This window comes from Musa acuminata, chromosome BXJ2-9, assembly GCF_036884655.1.
Source record: "Musa acuminata AAA Group cultivar baxijiao chromosome BXJ2-9, Cavendish_Baxijiao_AAA, whole genome shotgun sequence".
In the NCBI taxonomy this organism is placed as follows: Eukaryota; Viridiplantae; Streptophyta; class Magnoliopsida; order Zingiberales; family Musaceae; genus Musa; species Musa acuminata.
Genome location: NC_088346.1, coordinates 12,420,885 through 12,440,039, shown reverse-complemented (window position 1 = coordinate 12,440,039; position 19,155 = coordinate 12,420,885). Strand labels below are relative to the sequence as shown.

Below are 19,155 nucleotides of genomic sequence, written 5' to 3'. Positions count from 1 at the left end.
TTATTTATTTAAAATTATTATTAGGTTTCAGAATAAATGATATATTTTTATTTAAATAAATATATTTATTAATTATATTATATATTTTTATATTTTAGCGTCTCGCTTCACTCAGATGAACGCCTAGCACCTCGGATGTTTTTGGACCTTAGCACCTTTTGGCACCTAGCGCCTTTTCAATCAATGCTTGTAACAAAATTGCAAACTCTCTTTAATGCATCTCAACTCCCAAAGCTTTGACAACAAGTTGACAACAACTTATAGCTAAACAATGAAAAACAAGACCAAGTTTATATACCATTTATGCCCTCCATTCCAGCTCTGACAATAGGCTGAGCACTTGAGTAGCTGCGGAAGGACCAAAAATTCTATCTACAAAACATAAATAAATGTTACACAATGGCACTTCCCGTGATTCACCATCCAAATTCGAGCAATCAACAATCCAAATAACATAATTAATCAAATTAAAGCCCCACGCCCGCACAATCCAAACCCTAATTGAGATTCCCCAAGAGGATCCGCCCCGATGAACCTCACGAGAAACATAGAAGAAAAGGTGTAATCCAAATGGAACCGAGAATCTACGCAGAACAAATACAACCCTGAGCAATTAAACGGAAATCGAGACAAGATCCATAGCAAAAGAAACAAGAGCATATCAATGCGTCGCAATAGTAACGGGGTAGGAGAAAGGAGTGGAGGCAAACCTGGGGGCAGGGCCCGACGACGGGATCGATCGCCTGAGGAGCAAAGGTAGGGGTTTTCGACGAGCGGGACAACTGGGTGGGACGAGCGAAGCTCCGTCTCTCGATCTCGTCTTCCTCGCCCGCTCCTATTTCGCTGTCGGTGGCGACGCACGGACGTGAGGGGATCATTAAATCGCAACTACAAGGAGAAAGTTTGGGGTCCGGATTTTCCTAGAAATAAATTTAGGGGCAAAATTACATATATATATATATATATATATATATATATATATATATATATATCCCCCACCAAAATAAACAAGTCATTGTGGTTAATCTTCTTTAGCTAATTATCATTTCACTAACTGTTATTTAAAAGACATTAATAACGTTTACAATCTCATTTTGGTTATATGAATATTATATTTAAATTATTTTCAACTCAATTAGTTACATTTACTATATTTAGTCATGAGTTTATTATATTCATCCCTTAGGATTCTAGTTGAATATATATATTTATTACAAGATATATTGCTGTCATTGTGGTTAATCTTCATTCACTAATTATCATTGTGGTTGACGGACAATACGTTTTATCTTAATTAGTTAATATTAACTATTTTTAGTCATGGATATATATTTATTTTAATTTGAGATAAATATATTTTTTTCGATAACCATAGTTGAAAGGCATTAATACCCTTTAAAAAATTTGATTTTAACCATAAAAAAATCATAAATTATTTGGCAACACTTTCCCACCTTCGAATACAACTAGACTCTAAAAAGCGGTGCTTAACGCTTTATTGTGAACCCGGACGGTTTTGGATTCTCAATGTCTCAATTCGTGCCCGTTATTCGAACCTTGTTTGGAATGAAAGAATTGTGCAAGAGAACGGCGGCGGCTGCAACCCCACCCGGATCCGACGGCTCCGGAGGCCACTCCCCGAATCCGATATCAACCGCGTCACTAAGCATGAGACGCCCTCGCCATATCACCCCCGGAGGCAGGGAGAGTGAGAGAGAGAGACGGTGGAAATGGCGGATTCTTACTTGGCTCTTCGGTCCCGGCCGTCACTGCTCCTCGTCCTCCTCGTTCTACTCTGCTTCTCTCTGTCCGTGGCGACGGCGTCGGATCCGGACGCGACGGTGACCGTCGGAGGGATCAGCGACGCGGAGGGGGCTCCGGTCGGCGCCGAGATCGAGCAGCTTGCCCGCTTCGCCGTCGACGAAGACAACAAGAAGCATGTCCTTGTTTGATCTCTTCTTCGCCTTTTCGCCTCTGTTGCGATTATTGGATCGTCTTCGAACTCCTTTTCGTTCTGTCGCTGGATTCTCTGCGTCATCTTTAAGGTGATTGTATGAATTCCAAGGTTATATATCTTCTCCCTTTATAGTTTTATTTTTTGAGACATATGGTCTTTCATATATCTTTGATGCTTATCTGCTTTTTTGTTATCGTTCGACCCCCGGAGGCAGGGAGAGTGAGAGAGAGAGTGGGGATCATTAAATCGCAACTACAGAGAGAAGCAGTGTAGAACGAGGAGGTCGAGGAGCAGTGACGGCCAGGACCGAAGAGCCAAGTAAGAATCCGCCATTTCCACCGTCTCTCTCTCTCACTCTCCCTGCCTCCGGGGGTGATATGGCGAGGGCGTCTCATGCTTAGTGACGCGGTTGATATCGGATTCGGGGAGTGGCCTCCGGAGCCGTCGGATCCGGGTGGGGTTGCAGCCGCCGCCGTTCTCCCTCTAGTTGCGATTTAATGATCCCCTCACGTCCGTGCGTCGCCACCAACAGCGAAATAGGAGCGGGCGAGGAAGACGAGATCGAGAGACGGAGCTTCACTCGTCCCACCCAGTTGTCCCGCTCGTCGAAAACCCCTACCTTTGCTCCTCAGGCGATCGATCCCGTCGTCGGGCCCTGCCCCCAGGTTTGCCTCCACTCCTTTCTCCTACCCCGTTCCTATTGCGACGCATTGATATGCTCTTGTTTCTTTTGCTATGGAGCTCGTCTCGATTTCCGTTTAATTGCTCAGGGTTGTATTTGTTCTGCGTGGATTCTCGGTTCTATTTGGATTACGCCTTTTCTTCTATGTTTCTCGTGAGGTTCATCGTGGCAGATCCTCTTGGGAAATCTCAATTAGGGTTTGGATTGTGGGGGCGTGGGGCTTTAATTTGATTAATTATGTTATTTGGATTGTTGATTGCTCGAATTTGGATGGTGAATCACGGGAAGTGCCATTGTGTAACATTTATTTATGTTTTGTAGATAAGAGTTTTTGGTCCTTCCGCAGCTACTCAAGTGCTCGGCCTATTGTCAGAGCTGGAATGGAGGGCATAAATGGTATATAAACTTGGTCTTGTTTTTCATTGTTTAGCTATAAGTTGTTGTCAACTTGTTGTCATAGCTTTGGGAGTTGAGATGCATTAAAGAGAGTTTGCAATTTTGTTACAAGCATTGATTGAAAAGGCGCTAGGTGCCAAAAGGTGTTAAGGTCCAAAAACGTCCGAGGTGTTAGGCGTTCGTCTGAGTGAAGCGAGACGCTAAAATATAAAAATATATAATATAATTAATAAATATATTTATTTAAATAAAAATATATCATTTATTCTGAAACCTAATAATAATTTTAAATAAATAAAAATTAATAGTATTAAAATCAAAATAATATATTATTAATCTAATAAATAAAAATACTATTACTAGTATATAGTTAGTAGCAAGGTCTATCATACCGAAGCGTACCATCCGTACCCGACGGTACGTACCGATCCGATAGGTTACCGGTATGCGGATCGCCCGATACCGCTACAGTGCTACAGTATGAAAAAAGTATAAAATTGTTCGATACGCCCTGATGTACCGCCCGGTACACCGGTACCGTACCGTACCGTACCGAGCTCGGGTCGAAACGCCTGTACGGTACGGTACGACGAACCTTGGTTAGTAGCATATTGTTAATATATTGATAATAGTATACTATTGAAGTAAGAAGAGTGTGAGTAAGAGGAAGACTGAGGCTACTGACTGAGAGCAGCGGCAGCGGTAGCAACGAGAAGCGATAGTGGCAGCGGCAGCGGTAGAGCGAGCGATGGCAACGGGAGCGGCGACAGTGGCAACGACAGTGGTAGTAACGAGTAGCGGGAGTAGGAGCGGCGATAGTGGCAGCAGCAGCAGTAGTAGCGAGCAGAGGCAGCGGGAGCGACAACAGTGTCAACGGGAGCAGGAGTGGCGAGCGACAGCAGTAACAGCGAGTAGTGGCAGCGGGAGCGGCGATAGTGGCAGCGGTAGCAGCGAGCAGGGGGGAGCGAGAGCGGGAGCGGCGAGCGACGACAGTGGCAGCGGCAGCGAGAGCAAGAGCGACGAGCGACGATAGTGGCAGCGATAGCGGTAGCAGTGGCAGCGGCAGTGGGAGTGGAAGTGGCGAGCGGGGTTAGAGTTGGGGAAGTCGTGAGAAGAAGGCTGATATCGGTGCTTTAGTTGGTTCGATTGGACCAACTAAAGCACCGGAGATTGAACCAGACCTAAAACGCTGGTTCGGTCGCTGGGTTTAACCCGGGTGCTCGCCCGACGCCTGGGCTCGGGCGAGCGCCCAAGCAACGCGCTTCGGGCCTCCCCTCGCTTAGGAAGATGAACTTGACTTCGATATTTTCTGTTTCTATATCACTTTATTTCAATGCTCGGCAACACTGATATATCTAAGCTTGCATGCTGCTTTACTTCACTTAAGAGGTATATCTTTTAGAAAGCTTTAATCTGATTTTGGATTCCAATTTTAGACTGCAGTACACTAGAAACTTGTTATGGACTGCTAACAATCTTGACATGTTTATGTTTTATCAATGAAATCAACCATAAAATTGCTTTTATTTTCATATACAACAGTTCTTAACTCTGAAAATAAAAAGTATGTAATGTCAGCAGTAGGTTGACATAAAGGAAAACTTGCATATACCTCCATAGTATAATAGCAAGAAATAATGTGTGAAGAATAGGGTTTCAGTTTCCTCACCTTCTTAACCATTTGCATTTGCAAACATGGGATAATAGTGATGGACTATTCAACTCTACTATGCAACTCTAACAATTGTGACTTGTCTGTATATATTGTGCAATTGTGACTTCACGCAAGATGCACAAGATGACACAGGAGAGTTCAAGAATGAAGATATAAAGATATCTTGATGTATTTTTTTTCGAGATGATGTGGAATTTATAATTGTCTCACTTTGATATTGATTTTTGGATAAAATAAAGATTGTAATGTGAAGTTTCAAATATCAATAATTTTATCTTGAATTTATGAAAAAGTTTTGGTATGATTTTGAAATTATTAAAAATTGATAGGTAATTAATAAAATTATTATTGACAGTATAGTGACACTCAAATAATCCATTACTAATTTTTTTTATATTTTAGTGACAGGTCAAGCCATCACTAAATTATTATTATCTTTTCCATTTAATCAGTAAGAGTTAATTATATTGTCACTAAAATTGTTAGTCAATTCTTTTAGTGACAGAAGTGTTCATAACCAATTGTTGTCACAGAAATATTAATTTATCAATTTATTTATTTTTAGCGATAGAATTTAATGTTTTAGCTACAAATATAAACTATCACTAAAAACTATAATTTAATGACATATGTGTCTTTTTTTGTTACTAAAACTTTTAGCCACGAGATCTATGCTGACGGAAGCTAGTGATGGCTCATTTTGCACTAATTCTTTTAGTGACAACTTTTGTTCATGGTTAATAACTATTTTTCTTATAGTGTAGGGGGCATGTGACCTGTATGTGTGCCAATATCTCAAGGAGCAGAGGAAACCAATGGCCTCGATCGCTTCCTCGACATGGCACCACCCCACCCCCCTATTCCGATCGATTTCGATCAGCGTTGGCTTGGCTGTACCGACGACCAATCGGGCAACGCTTCTCAACTTTAATCCATGGACCAAAGAGGTCCAGCTCTAAGTGAGAAGACCCAACCTCCCTTAGGGTAATAGAGCCATCTAAATCGGAAGGGGGTTGCTCCACACCCTTTTGGGGGTCGGCCTTATGAGAAGAGTCCAGAAAAACAAGGGAGGAAGTCAAAGAAGTCATCGAAACTAGAGGGCAAATCCACTTTATGACCCACACAACTATACTTGAAACACACCAAAGGTAAATTCTCATATGAAACAGTTTGGAAAATTCCTTTCTTTAGGTGACCCAGTCATACTGCTTATGGGGTTTTGAAAGATCGATTTCTATACTAACCTTACATATCGACCCCTTTCAAACGAGAAAGAACATTCATCATTCTTTAGGGGACGACCTAGGAGAGAACCAAGATTAATAACACATTCTGTTCCAGTACTCCAAAGGAAGATTGACGAACTACACCTAGATAGGGACAGATGAGATCCTCTCTGTGAGAGGCTGGAAATTAGCTTTCTTGGGCATCAGATACAAAACCTCCCCTCGAATGGTCCATGGTCCGTCGGTGAGGATGCGAACAACCTCCGCTTTAGAAAAAAATTGAAAGCAAAAAAAAACCTTAAGCCAAATTGATCACTTGGGACACCAAAGAACATTTCCATTAGTGAGAAACCACATATTTCAGGAAATCTAAAGTCGAAGTCGGAGGAAATGATTGATCAAACTAGATATTCAAGGTTTTTGCCATTCATGAGGAGTTTTTTCCTCAAATTCGATGAAATCCTTAGAAGCATCATAGATCCGGTTAAACAAAGAAGAAGATAGTAGTGAACTTGCATCTGGCCCATATGAAGGACCAATTAACATCAATGCCTAAGAGATGCTCTTTCCAGTGAAAGGGCCATCCAATTGGCTCTTCTTGGAAGGCGGAGGGGCATTGGAAGGATCCCGATGGAGTGGCCCATTTTTCTTGGTACTTGCCAAAGGAGAAAACCTTAGGGGTCTGGCTTGGCATCACTCCAGGAACCCTAACTGAAGGGATCGACACCACAGAAGAAGATGATGACACCCTAGGGAGGGGAACAACAATGGATGCAAGGAGAGAGCCAAGTAGGGGATGTGAAGCCAGTAGTTGGGGGCGGGGGGGGGTGGGGAAGGGTGTGGTTGGGTCGCATCAAAGGTGGAATTAAGGAGGGAGAAGGCAATGGGGTTGTCCTTATCGCCTTAGAAACCCAGAGCTTCTCTCTCTAAGGAAAGAAGAGAGTTCCCTACTCTCTCACAAATTTATTTAATGCATTACAATCGACCATATCTTGTTCAGAACTTCACGGTTAGCCCCCAATTCCCTTCTCGCACTTTTCTAGTTCGAAAACCCTAAAGAAGATGCAGTGCAAGATTCTTTTCCGCCATCAATCTGGTCCTCATGATTAATCTAGGACTATGTGTTTTTGCTGCTTATCGATCCGATTGATGTGATTCTCCCGATAAGCTCTAACTCTGATGGCTGCCCTCCCTCCGCAAGCGGACAACTTCTTGATCACCCTTGTTCTTTCCCTCAGTGAGCTTTTTTTTTCCTCATAAATTTGATACTTTTGGTCATATTTTTATATGAAAAAGGTTTACTTGGTGGAATTGGTGGCACCTGCTATTTCTATTCTTCTGTTTCTCTTTGGAACAAATTGATTTATTTGTAGGACATGCTTAGATCATCACAAGAGGATGAAGGTAAAAAGTTTGCTATGAGGTTTGTTACCAATACTAGATATTTGCAAAGTTTTTAGCATTGTGGTGAGGCACTGCGGTTATATCTCTGAGACTTATGTGATGGTAAATTTAATTTTGAAGTGTTCAATATTGGTTGGCATGTAGGACGAGCAACAACAAATTACTTTCATAGTGGAGGAATAGAAAGAGAAAAGTGAAAGATAATAACTAAAAATAATAAGCAAATGTATAACTATCCAATTGGCTCAAAGATAACACTCCTAGGATAGAAGTCTTGCACCTCCGCCTCACAAGGTGGGAAAGGAAAAAAACTTGATTCATGGATCCTTTTTTTATTCATACATTACAATGTTATAGCCCATTTTTATATGCTCAAGTATAAGAATAAAAAGAAAATTACAGAAATTTAAAAAATTACAATCGCATCAAATCAAATATATGATATCTTGTTCTTCATTTCTGATTTGATTTGAGAAATAGTCTTCCTCTCTTCATGATATTTTTGATTGATAATCTTTCATCTTTATAGAGATGAATCTTTAAGATATTCAATCAAGATTTGTAATTTTCAATAATATGATTTCTTTTTTGTTGTATTTTTTCTTTCTTTTTCTCCTCGTTGAGTAGATATTTTCATGTTATTACATATGTAAAATATCTCTAAACAAATTAAATTTATTTTATTAATAAATTAATTTAATTGCTCATGCATCATATTGTTTTACTGTTTCTTTTTCATTTCTGCTATTGAGCGAGCATGCACATGTGGAGATTTTGGAATCGAATGAATTGTTCCTTTAAAGTCAGAGACGATTGAATTTGATTGGCCTAGATGCATGCATAGCAATTCATGTGCAGAGTATAGTTTCATCAAAACTAAAATTTTAATTTCATTCTTCCTCAAATTAGTGACTATATTATGGATATATTAGATGACATTTTGGTCTCTTTGGTGTTTATGTAGCATTTACATGATGCCTTTTGTGGAAGTTGTATGATATACTGCCATGGTTGTTTTGACCAAATACAAAGTTTAATATGCTAATGAGTTAGTTTTAGTTCCAGAGCATGCTTCTGATGATTCTTGGTGTGATGATGGGCTTCTGAATGAAATCTCAGATGCTGACTTAAACAGAGAACAGAAGAGGCGTTATGATCAATTTTATACAGTATCCTTGCAATCTATAAATGATATGCATATCCTTTGTCCAAAACTCTTCATAGTAAAACTTTTAGGGCTTTAAACTTGAGGATGTATCATATGGAACCCTTGACAAAAGTTTATATGGGTTATCGAGATGGTATATCTGCAGGAAAGGAAGCTTCTGCCCAAGAGGGCTTCAACATTGGGTTTAAGCAATCTGCAAGCAGTGGTTACAAATGGGGAATTGTTAGAGGCATCACAAGGTGAAAAGTGATAGTATTTACTGATCTCTTTCTGCAGAAGAATTTTGGTATCTTATTTTTCCTACATTATTTCGTAGTGCATTTGTAAACCTCCCAGATCAATTCAAAGAAAAGTTAGTTAAGAAGCTTGAAGACAGATGCACGTTTCAAAGTCTTTACAAGCCCGTTCAAGAGATTTCCACGGACGATGCTCTGAGAATGTATCACTTTCAACTGCAACAAGAAAATAAACAATCTCATCAAAGATCAAAAGCGACAGTATCATCGGCAATCGAAGATTTTGACTGCAATAAGTTAGACTTCTTTTTCAAGGAGCTTATGTTACTTGTAAGTGAGTCTTCTGAAATCAAAGCAAGTGTTGATGTTGTAAAAGGAGAGGAAGAAGAATGACCTTGATGTTGAAGTACTTGGAGGGATCGTTCAAATTCACTTACGTCTGAATTTTCTGGACAGATTGTAATTTTTTGATGGCCTCAGATTGCAATGAAAAGAACTGAACCATTGCTCCATTGCAGCATAATATATTTTGAGATTTTGCTTCAGAAAAATAGGTTCCAAATTTCAGAGTATTGACTATTCTTCCACTGGAACTGTGCCGTCATTTTTGGGAACGTTGAAAGCACTCATGGTTTGATAATAATCTCCTTCCGAAATGCAATACTTTTTCATTGTGTTTGATGTTGAGCATGGCCTTTCTTTTTCCTCCTAGTTTTGCACACTGTAAATATAAGCATAAGATGCTTCTCCAACAATAACGATAGAATCTGATGAGAGGTTAATCAAGTAGCACTATATTGAAATGAATGAGATACTATTTTCAAACTAATACAAACAACTCTTACACTTTTTTCTTTCCTTTTTTCTGAATAAATTTCTACTTTCAGAATGCATTTACTTCAGCTTTAAATTAACATCGTATTTCATTAATTAGATTTTTTTTTACACTAAGTTAAAGTCATATGGTTGAGTTTTTCTGATCTTTCTTATGTATTTAGCAAGTCAATTCAATAGCCATAAATTTTTGATTTGCCAAATAAATCAGCAATTACCAACTTAACTCTCTTTGACCTTTAATTAATTGTAATCTTAGATGTCTAAGCATATTACAACTATGTCATGCTCCACAATATAGTATTTGTATAAATTATAAATTATAAAATACAAGTCTCATTAAATGTATTCATGTGTATAATTCTAGATTAATTATATATTATTTTTATAATTAATTATTATTTTTGAATGTGTCGAAGAATATTAAATCATATTGTCTTAGCATCTAGTAAAATCGGAGTCAGAATATCCAATGATCTTCAAATGGTCTGATCTCCCATATGATCTTTTGTTCTCTTTAAATATCTCATGACTCTTTTAGCTACATTCCAATGATTCATTCCATGATTGCTTAAGTATCTATCTAACATTCCAACAATGTACATTATATCTTGACGCGTACAAACCTATGCATACATTAGACTCCCTAAAGCTAATGCATAGGAAATCTTCTGCATTTCTTAAGTTTCCAAATTTTTTTTAAGGCACTGATTGAGACTGAACTTGTCTCCCTTTGTGATAGGGGTGTCTCCTGGTTTACAATCCTATATGCTAAACCTTTTGAGTACTTTATCGATATAGTTCCTTTGTAATAATCCTAGAATACCTCGCGATCTATCTCGGTGTATCTGGATTCCTAATACAAAAGGGGCATCACCAAGATCTTTCATCTCAAAATTTCTAGATAAAAATCTCTTGGTTTCGTGCAATATGTCTATATCATTAGTGGCAAGCAGAATGTCATCCATATAAAATATTAGTAAAATAAATTTGCTCCCACTGAATTTATGATACATGCAATCATCAACAACATTCATCTTAAAACCAAATGAGATAATTACTTGATGAAATTTGTGATACTACTAAAAGGATGTTTGTTTTGTTAGGATCGAAATCGGCACTAAGAGGGGGGGTGGGGGTGTGTGAATTAGTGCTTACGATAAAAATTACATCGATTCGAAAATTTCGTTCGATAAAATCATATTGGAAATATGTTTAACTTGAAAACGTTCATAAAAATGTAATGAGCAAGTAAAGCAGTCTGCAATAAAGGTAAACAACAAAATATAAATGCAAACTAAGTTTTATAGTGGTTCGGTCGTCGTGACCTGCATCCACTCCTGATTCCTCTTCACTCAAGGCCATCGGCTTTCACTATCGATCTTCTTTCAACGGACGAAGATCAACTATCCTTTTACACCCATTTTCTCCTTTTCACAGGTTTAGGAGATAACCTTTACAACCTCACCTCTCTCTTAAACTTCATATATAATACTGAGAGCTTGAGACGAGTTTTTATAATATTACTATAGCATTTTTCTTTTCTTTAACTCTCAATTGATGTGTTTACTGAGTAAGGATGAGTAGGATTTTTATAGGCCCCAAATGAATTCAAATTTAGGGACAAAATGATCTCATCTTGGGTTTTCGGGGTACTGGCAGTACCACCGCCTGCTAGTTTGAGACTGGGCGGTACCATCGCCAAACACAGTCTGGGAGATTGTACCTGAGCAATATTATCGCCTAAACTGACAGTGTCACAGCTTGGGCCAACTATGGGTCACTAATTGGGCCTTCCACTTGGCCCAAAATAACCCCAATTCAGGCCGAGTTGACCCATAATTGAGTTGGTCTAATTACATTCTAAACAACCCAATTAGAACTAAAACTACTTCAATCTAGACAAATTATTATAAGTAAGAATTCTAAGTTATCCAACATATCATTGGTTCATCCGATGCTTCACCCGAACCTTCGGCATATCGTCCTCTCTTATGATGTATTACTCAATCGACATGTTGATATCCGCAACACCCGATCTCCTTAGCGCAATGTCTGATCCTTCTGGCCCGATGCTCGAACTCATGGCACGAAGCCTTCTGCTGATATGTCGACCATTCCTCCGGTCCGACATCCAATCTTCTAACATGTTCCATTTTAGCCCAACTTTTGATTCCACTGCTTTAATCAATTTATCTTTCCTGATTGAATATAGTCCTACGTCACTTAAATGTACATTAGATCGTAAACTCATTAATTGATTTCATCGTCAAAATCCAAGATTCAATATGTTTTAGCCCATAGATAGATTTTATCAATTTACATATTATTTTCTTTAGGTCTTTTGATACAAAGTATTCTGGTTGTACCATATAAATTATTTCATCAATATGTCCATTGAGAATTGTTATTTTGACATCCATCTAAAAGAGCTCCAAATCAAAATGTGTGGCTAAAGCCATAATTATTCTAAAAGAGTCATTCGTTAAAACCGAAGAGGTTTATTTAAAGTCAATCCCTTCTTTTTGAATATAGCCCTTTGCCACAAGACGTGCATTATACCTCTCCACATTACCATTAGAATCCCTTTTGGTTTTAAAAATTCATTTACAACCAATAGGTTTCACTCCTTCTAGTAATGGGACAAGTTCTCAAACTTTATTGTCTTGTATGGACTTATACTCTTGATTCATTGCTTCAATCCGCTTATCGGAATTGGAATCCTCTATGGTTTGACAGAAGTTGATTGGATCATCTTCCATCATATCACTACTTTTTTCATGTTCCCAGAGAAATACCATATAATCATATGAAATGATACTCCTCCTTACCCTAATGGATCATCACAAAGGTGCTAGCTCTTGTGGCATATGTTCTTATGGATGTTGAGTTTGATCCTCATGAATAATTTTCTTATACTATATGAGAGTTGAAATAACTATATCCTTTTGAGGTATTGAATTTACCACATCAGTGGTAACTATATGAATTGGATTAGATTGAACCAATTCTTCCTCAAAGGTAAAGTCTTTAACCTTATTTCTCCCCCCAAACTCAATATCCTTGTTGCAATACTCGTCTCAAAAATATTTATTGATTTGGGATTATAAAATTTGTACCCCTTAGATCGTTCAGAATAATCAATAAAATAATTGCTTATTGTTTGGGGTTCCAATTTCTTTTCGTTAGGCCTGTAAAGCCTTGTCTTAGATAGACAACCCCATATATGAAAGTGTCTTAGACTAGGCTTTCTTCCGGTCCAAAGCTCATAAGGTGTTTTTGTAGTTGCTTTAATTGGTACTCTATAAGAATGTAAGCTATAGTTTTTATTGCTTCTCTTCAGGGTGACTCTGGCAAAGTAGATTAAAAAATCATATTTCTTACCATGTCTTTAAGTATGCAGTTTCGTCTTTCAACTACACTATTCATGTTAGGTGACCTTGGCATTTTATATAGAGGGATAATTCCACACTCCTCTAAGTATAGAGCAAATGGTCCTGGACGTTATTCACCTGAGCCATCATTTCTGTTGTAATATTCCCCTCCACGGTTAGATCTAATGCTTTTTATCCTTTTGTCGAGTTGATTTTCAACTTTAGGTTTAAATGATTTGAACACATCCAAAGACTTAGATTTTTCATGTATTAGATATAAGTATTCATATCTAGAGTAATCATCTATGAATGATATAAAGTATTATTGGTCATTCCACGAAGGTGTAGGAGATGGCCCACAAATATCTGTATGTATCAATTCTAAGACATTTGTAGCTCTATATGCACTTGATCTCTGAGGTTTGATTTATTTACTTTCAATGCATTCAACACAAACATCTAAACCTAATAAGTCACTGGGATCAAGAATCCGACATAAGTTTTTCAACTCTATTTCTGGATATCTGACACAAACGTTCATGCTATAATACACCCAAATTTTTAATTTTACGTTTAGCACCTCACAATTTCACATTTAGGGATTCATGATAGGACACTATAGTATCCAGCAAATATAGATTGTCATAAGCCATAAGTGAACCAGTTACAATCACATTTGAATTTAAAAATAGTAAATTGATTATTTCCAAATGAACGAGAATAACTATTTGTTCAAATAAGAAATAAAAATTAAATTCCATCTAAATGATGGTACAACAAAAGTGTCTTTCAAATCCAAATAATATTCAGTATACAATAACAATCTAAATGTACCTATAGCTTTTGCATCTACCGATTTTTCATCTCCCATATAAATGCATCTCTCAACATCATTGGGCCTTCAGTAGCTCAAGCAACCCTGCATTGAAACACTGATGTTAGTAGTTGTATCGAAGTCCAATCACAAACTATTTCTAGGTACTGAAGTTAAATTGACTTCAGAATAAACCTTAATTTGAATTAACAAATTAAGGTTAAGCCAATTTGATTAATATGATTCAAATTCAATTAGTGATTATAAAGTTGTTTAATATTAGATTGAGTAATTTGATGCATGAAGTTAAGTTACTAAAGTGACCTCTCATGTGTGGCATTTCTCATGAAAATATTAAATGTAGTGTGTATTTACATCCATAGAAAATTTATCCAACTCAAAAGAAGGTTAATGACTCGTAGGATTATATACACACCAATAATGGTAAACATGTGGCAATTATAAAGTTGTACATATGAATAATAAATCAATCCAAAGATGGATTTATCATTTGACATGTCTTATTATCAGTGTTGATCATTACAATAAGACTACCACTAGCAATTAATATTGAAGTCCAAAGACAAGATATTAATGTTGCACTTAGTATCTTGAGATGGGTTATATCATTATTTGAATTTACTTAAGTTTATAGTAATATATATAAGCATAATTTGTGGTTGTCTATTGTTCTCTTGTTTAGGTTCTTTTGTAATAATATCTAATAACCTCAATTCAGTACCGGTTCTAAACGAAACCAACTTTAAGGATTGGAAGGAAAACATTCTTATCGTTTTGGGTTGCATAGATCTGGACCTTGCACTAAGAGAAAACCAACCCGCTTCTCTTACGAAAAATAGTACTCATGATGAAAGGAGGCTATATAAGAAGTGGGACAGGTCTAATCGCATGAGTCTCATGATTATTAAGCACGACATTCCGAAAGCATTTAGGGGTGCGGTATCCGAAGGGATTACAAAGGCCAAAGATTTCCTTGTCAAAATAGAAAAGTATTTTCTTAAAAACGATAAGGTAAAAACAAGCACTCTGCTTCAAAGCCTAATTTCCATCAGGTACAACAGCAAAGGAAATATAAGAGAGTACATCATGGAGATGTCTAATTTTACTTCAAAGTTTAAAACATTAAAATTTGGCTTATCAGAGGACTTACTTGTCCATTTGGTTTTGAACTCATTTCATATTGTGTGCAAAAAGGAAGAAAAGTTGAAGAAAGAAAAGACTGAAAGTGCCAACTTAGCCAGCACCTCTAAGGACAAGGGCAACAAAAGAAAATACAAATATGGAAAGAATAAGGCTGATAAAGGTTCAGTACAGAAGAAACAAAATAAGGATGATACTTATTTCTTCTATAAGAAATCTAGGCATTTGAAGAAGGACTATGCCAAATATCACTTTAGCGTGCTAAAAAATGTACGTTCCTTACTTTGGTTTATTCTGAAGTTAATTTAACTTTAGTACCTAAAATCACTTGATGGTTAGACTCCGGTGCAACTACTAATATCAGTGTTTCAATGCAGGGTTACTTGAGCTATCGAAGGCCCAATGATGCTGAGAGATGCATTTATGTGGGGGACGAAAAATCGATAAATGTGGAAGCTATAGGCACATTTAGATTGTTATTGTATACTATATATTATTTGGATTTGAAAAATACTTTTGTTACACTGTCATTTAGACGAAATTTAATTTTTATTTCTTATTTGGATAAATCTAGTTATTCTTGTTCATTTGAAAATAATCAGTTTACTTTGTCTTTAAATTCAAATGTCAAATGTGATTGGAACTGGTTCACTTATGGCTTATAATCTATATTTGCTTGATACTATAGTATCCTATCATAAATCCTGAAATATTAAATTACGAGTTACTAAATATAAAATTAAAAATTCATTCAATTATGTTTTTTGCTTTTCTTGCCTTTTCCTCTTCACAGTATGCACAACACGTGGTATTAGATTTCCAATTATGTTTATTTTCATGTTGCAATGCATAAACCTCCTTGTTGTAGTGCGGCTTCAAATTTATTTATTTTTTAACACCTTTGGATTTCATCCAATTAATTAAATTCATATAAATTTAATTAATTGGATAAATCCAATGACATTTAAAAAAAATAAATTAGAAGATGCACTATGTTGAATCTAAAATTATGATCATAAAATTAATTGATAAATTGTTTGATCTAATTTATGTATTGAGATAAGTGTGCAGGATTAACTACGATAGTGGTAAGGCATAAAGTAGATGATGGGCCGAAATCGAAGATTCGAACGATATACCGAGAGTTTGTTGGAAGCTCGCCAAGAGTTCGTCGGAAGTTCGTCTAGAGTTTGTCGTTCGCTGAGAGTTTGTTGGAGTTCACTAGAAGCTTGCTGAAAAACTCGCCGAGAAGTTCACCGGAGGATCGTCAAGAGAAAACTCGACATACTGGATAGAGATTGCTTGCCTTAATCGTAGTTAGTACATTAGTTGAGCTAGGATTGGAAGGTAATCCCACTAACTCAGTTAGAGGTCAACTGGGCCCTAAACAAGGCTAAATTGGGCTAGTTGAACAGCCCATTCAGCACCTGAAGTCACAACCAGTTATGGCACCACTTGGGACTCGGTCTCCTAAGTGCTCTGGGTGGTGGGTACCGCTAGAGAGCTCGATCTTCGAGTTCTGTCAGGTAGTGGTACTACCCAGATTAGGCAGTGGTACCACCTAGTGTCAGTTTGCAGGTGATAGTACCGCCCAATAATGGCAGTGATACCGCCAGTATCCCGAAATCCGAGGATGTGATACTTTTTTACTCCAATTCTGAAGCCATTGGGGCCTATAAATATCTCACCATTTTTGGCATGAAAGGGCACGAAAGTGTGAACATAATCTTAAATTCTTGGGGTGCTAAAAGTGTTGTAAAAGTATAAAGAGTCCTCCTCTCTTTCTAAGTGTTGAAATCATTCAAGAAAAGTGTGAGGCTCATAAGGGTTATCTCCTAAACCCATGAAAAAAATAAATCATCGTAAAGAGGTGGTTGGTCTTCGCCTATTGAAGGAATACCATTAGTAGACGCCGGTGACCTCAATGGAGGAGGAATCAGAAGTGGATGTAGGTCACAATGACTAAACCACTTTAAATTCCGATGTGCTCATTTCCCTTTTTCTTTTCATTACTATCATTACTTTCTTAGACAACTGCTAGTTCTTTCATTCTAAAGCCAAACACTTTCCAAAATTAGTTTTCGATGAATGAAATATTTTATAAACCAATGATTTTCTCCGTTGCACTAATTCACCGCCTCTCTTAGTGTCGCTCTTGATCCGTACTTCTGTAAAAATAATGATTTAGAAAAACCTCATTCAATAAAGCGCATATCGAAAACATGCTTTAACTTAAAAACATTCGTAGAATGTAATAATCAATAAAATCAATAAGCAATAAAGGTAAATAGCAAAAGAAAAAAGCACATCGGATTTATAGTGGTTCGGTTGTTGTGACCTGCTATCATGGACTTAGCTGGTTTTGCCTAAGTTGTGTGGTACCCTTGTGTGTCCATTCGCGAAGGTCAACTTCTCCGAAACCTCCTATGATCCCTTAGAACCTACGTAAGAGAAAACGAGTTAGAGAAAGCGCCTCACTTGGGATATACAAGCAATCATTTCAAGAAATACTTCATAAACAATGCAAATTATAAAAATACTTCATAAGCTCTGAACAATTACACAACAAAGGATCTAAAATGGTCCACTACAAACCAAAATTTCCCATAAGTATCTGCATGACACAACCTTTATTTATAAGCCTAAAATGATCACCAAACCCAACTAAATTAGGGCTGTTAAGCCTTCGACCGTCCCTCTACATGCTGTACAAAGCATGAACAAATCAAAAGACGTGGACATACATGAGCATTACATTAAACACCCTGTTTACAATTTTGTCCGTGACATTCTCCCCTACTTATTCCTTTGACGTCCTCGTCGAAGCCTTTGCCGACACTACAACTTCTTGTCTTTGCTGAGTTTTCAATCTTCTACTCTAGCCGTAATGTGCCTCTTAGCTCCTAGCAGTTCTCTGTTGTTGTTGTTGAGTAGTTGAACTTTTGATCTGTCATGCTGCTTCAACTCGCCAATGATTCTGACTCTAGTGTGGGGTTGGCTAAGTTGTATTAATCCCTATTAGTTCCTGTAGACCCTTTGGATGAAGAAAAAGACTATCCTTACTATGCGCTAGTCTCTCAAATGCCTCATGCTTGAACTTGGTGGATGCTTGTTGGTGCTTTAACGAGCATCACCTTGCAAACTTTTGAAGTTTTTGGGTACTTCCTCCACAAGATTTACCGATCAACTCTTCTTTCACTTAGTTGTCACTTCCAAGTAGGTTCGTATCACTTTCGCTTTCGATTGGCATTCTGTTGGGAAGTGAAGCGGATAATCTACTCTCAGTAGCATTAATCACCATTGGTGGGGATTTAAAAATTATTGTCTTCCATTTGGTTTTTTCGAAGGGTCTTTAAACATGTGTAAAGCTCCTCTACTGGATAGATAAGAGAATTGGGGTACTCGATTTCACCTATTCTCTTAAGAGTAGAGAAAACAAAGGTTACTTGACTTTGCTTGCCTCCTTAAGGGTTGTACTTCATATATCGAGCTGGTTACTAACCTTCCTCTGCTTTTTGCTCACACTTCTAAAGCACTCGAAGTGTTTGCACTCCTTGCGTTAAATTAGCTACTGTGATTCACCTTCTCAATACCATTGAACTTTTAGAATGCAAGAAGTTTTTACCCCAACTTGGAGTAAGTCTCTAATAGTTTTAGTCACCTTTGGAATATACCGTATCTCCATCAACCCTGCTGCCCACTCCACTGAGTAGCAAAGGTACAGCACCACATACTACCTACTTCGTTCCTTTGTCGTGCATTCTTGCATGACCTGAAGTCATTCACTTTTGACTATCTTGATGAGAAGCTCGTTGACACCGGTCTTACGAAGTTCCTTGGTCTCTGCCCTTCAGCCTTGTCTTGGTACTTGAAGTTTGCCTCCGCATGCTCCACCTCCTCGGCCCCTTTCACGACCAAGCGCTCTCCCTCCATGAGAGCAATGTATCAATAACTTCACGAAAGTCTCGCCTTTACAGTACCATGGTGCTGCCATGCCCATGGCCCTACTATCCGTCGTCTCACATCCGTATCCATTTCTTCACGATTAGTAGATATGTCTCTGTGACACTCCTTCGAGTCCATTTCTATTCTAATTGATGCTTAGTTTTGGGTAACTAAGTCCTGATAGACTCATCGTCGCTTCTTCACCCCTTTCTACCCCCTACTTCAACACCTCTATGTTCTCCAAGCCCTTGATCAATAGAAAGATAGACTACAACTCCTGTAT

General features: G+C 37.7%; 2 long non-coding RNA genes across 2 annotated transcripts; both read left to right on the top strand.

The window, feature by feature from the left end:
• Window positions 1–2,247: 2,247 nt before the first annotated feature.
• On the top strand, window positions 2,248–8,531 carry LOC135621950 (uncharacterized). The gene is made up of 3 exons (XR_010490964.1): window positions 2,248–2,622; window positions 2,961–3,035; window positions 8,406–8,531. It is a non-coding gene; the product is annotated as an uncharacterized LOC135621950 (long non-coding RNA).
• Window positions 8,532–8,616: 85 nt separating this feature from the next.
• On the top strand, window positions 8,617–9,295 carry LOC135621951 (uncharacterized). The gene is made up of 2 exons (XR_010490965.1): window positions 8,617–8,747; window positions 8,825–9,295. It is a non-coding gene; the product is annotated as an uncharacterized LOC135621951 (long non-coding RNA).
• Window positions 9,296–19,155: the final 9,860 nt, after the last annotated feature.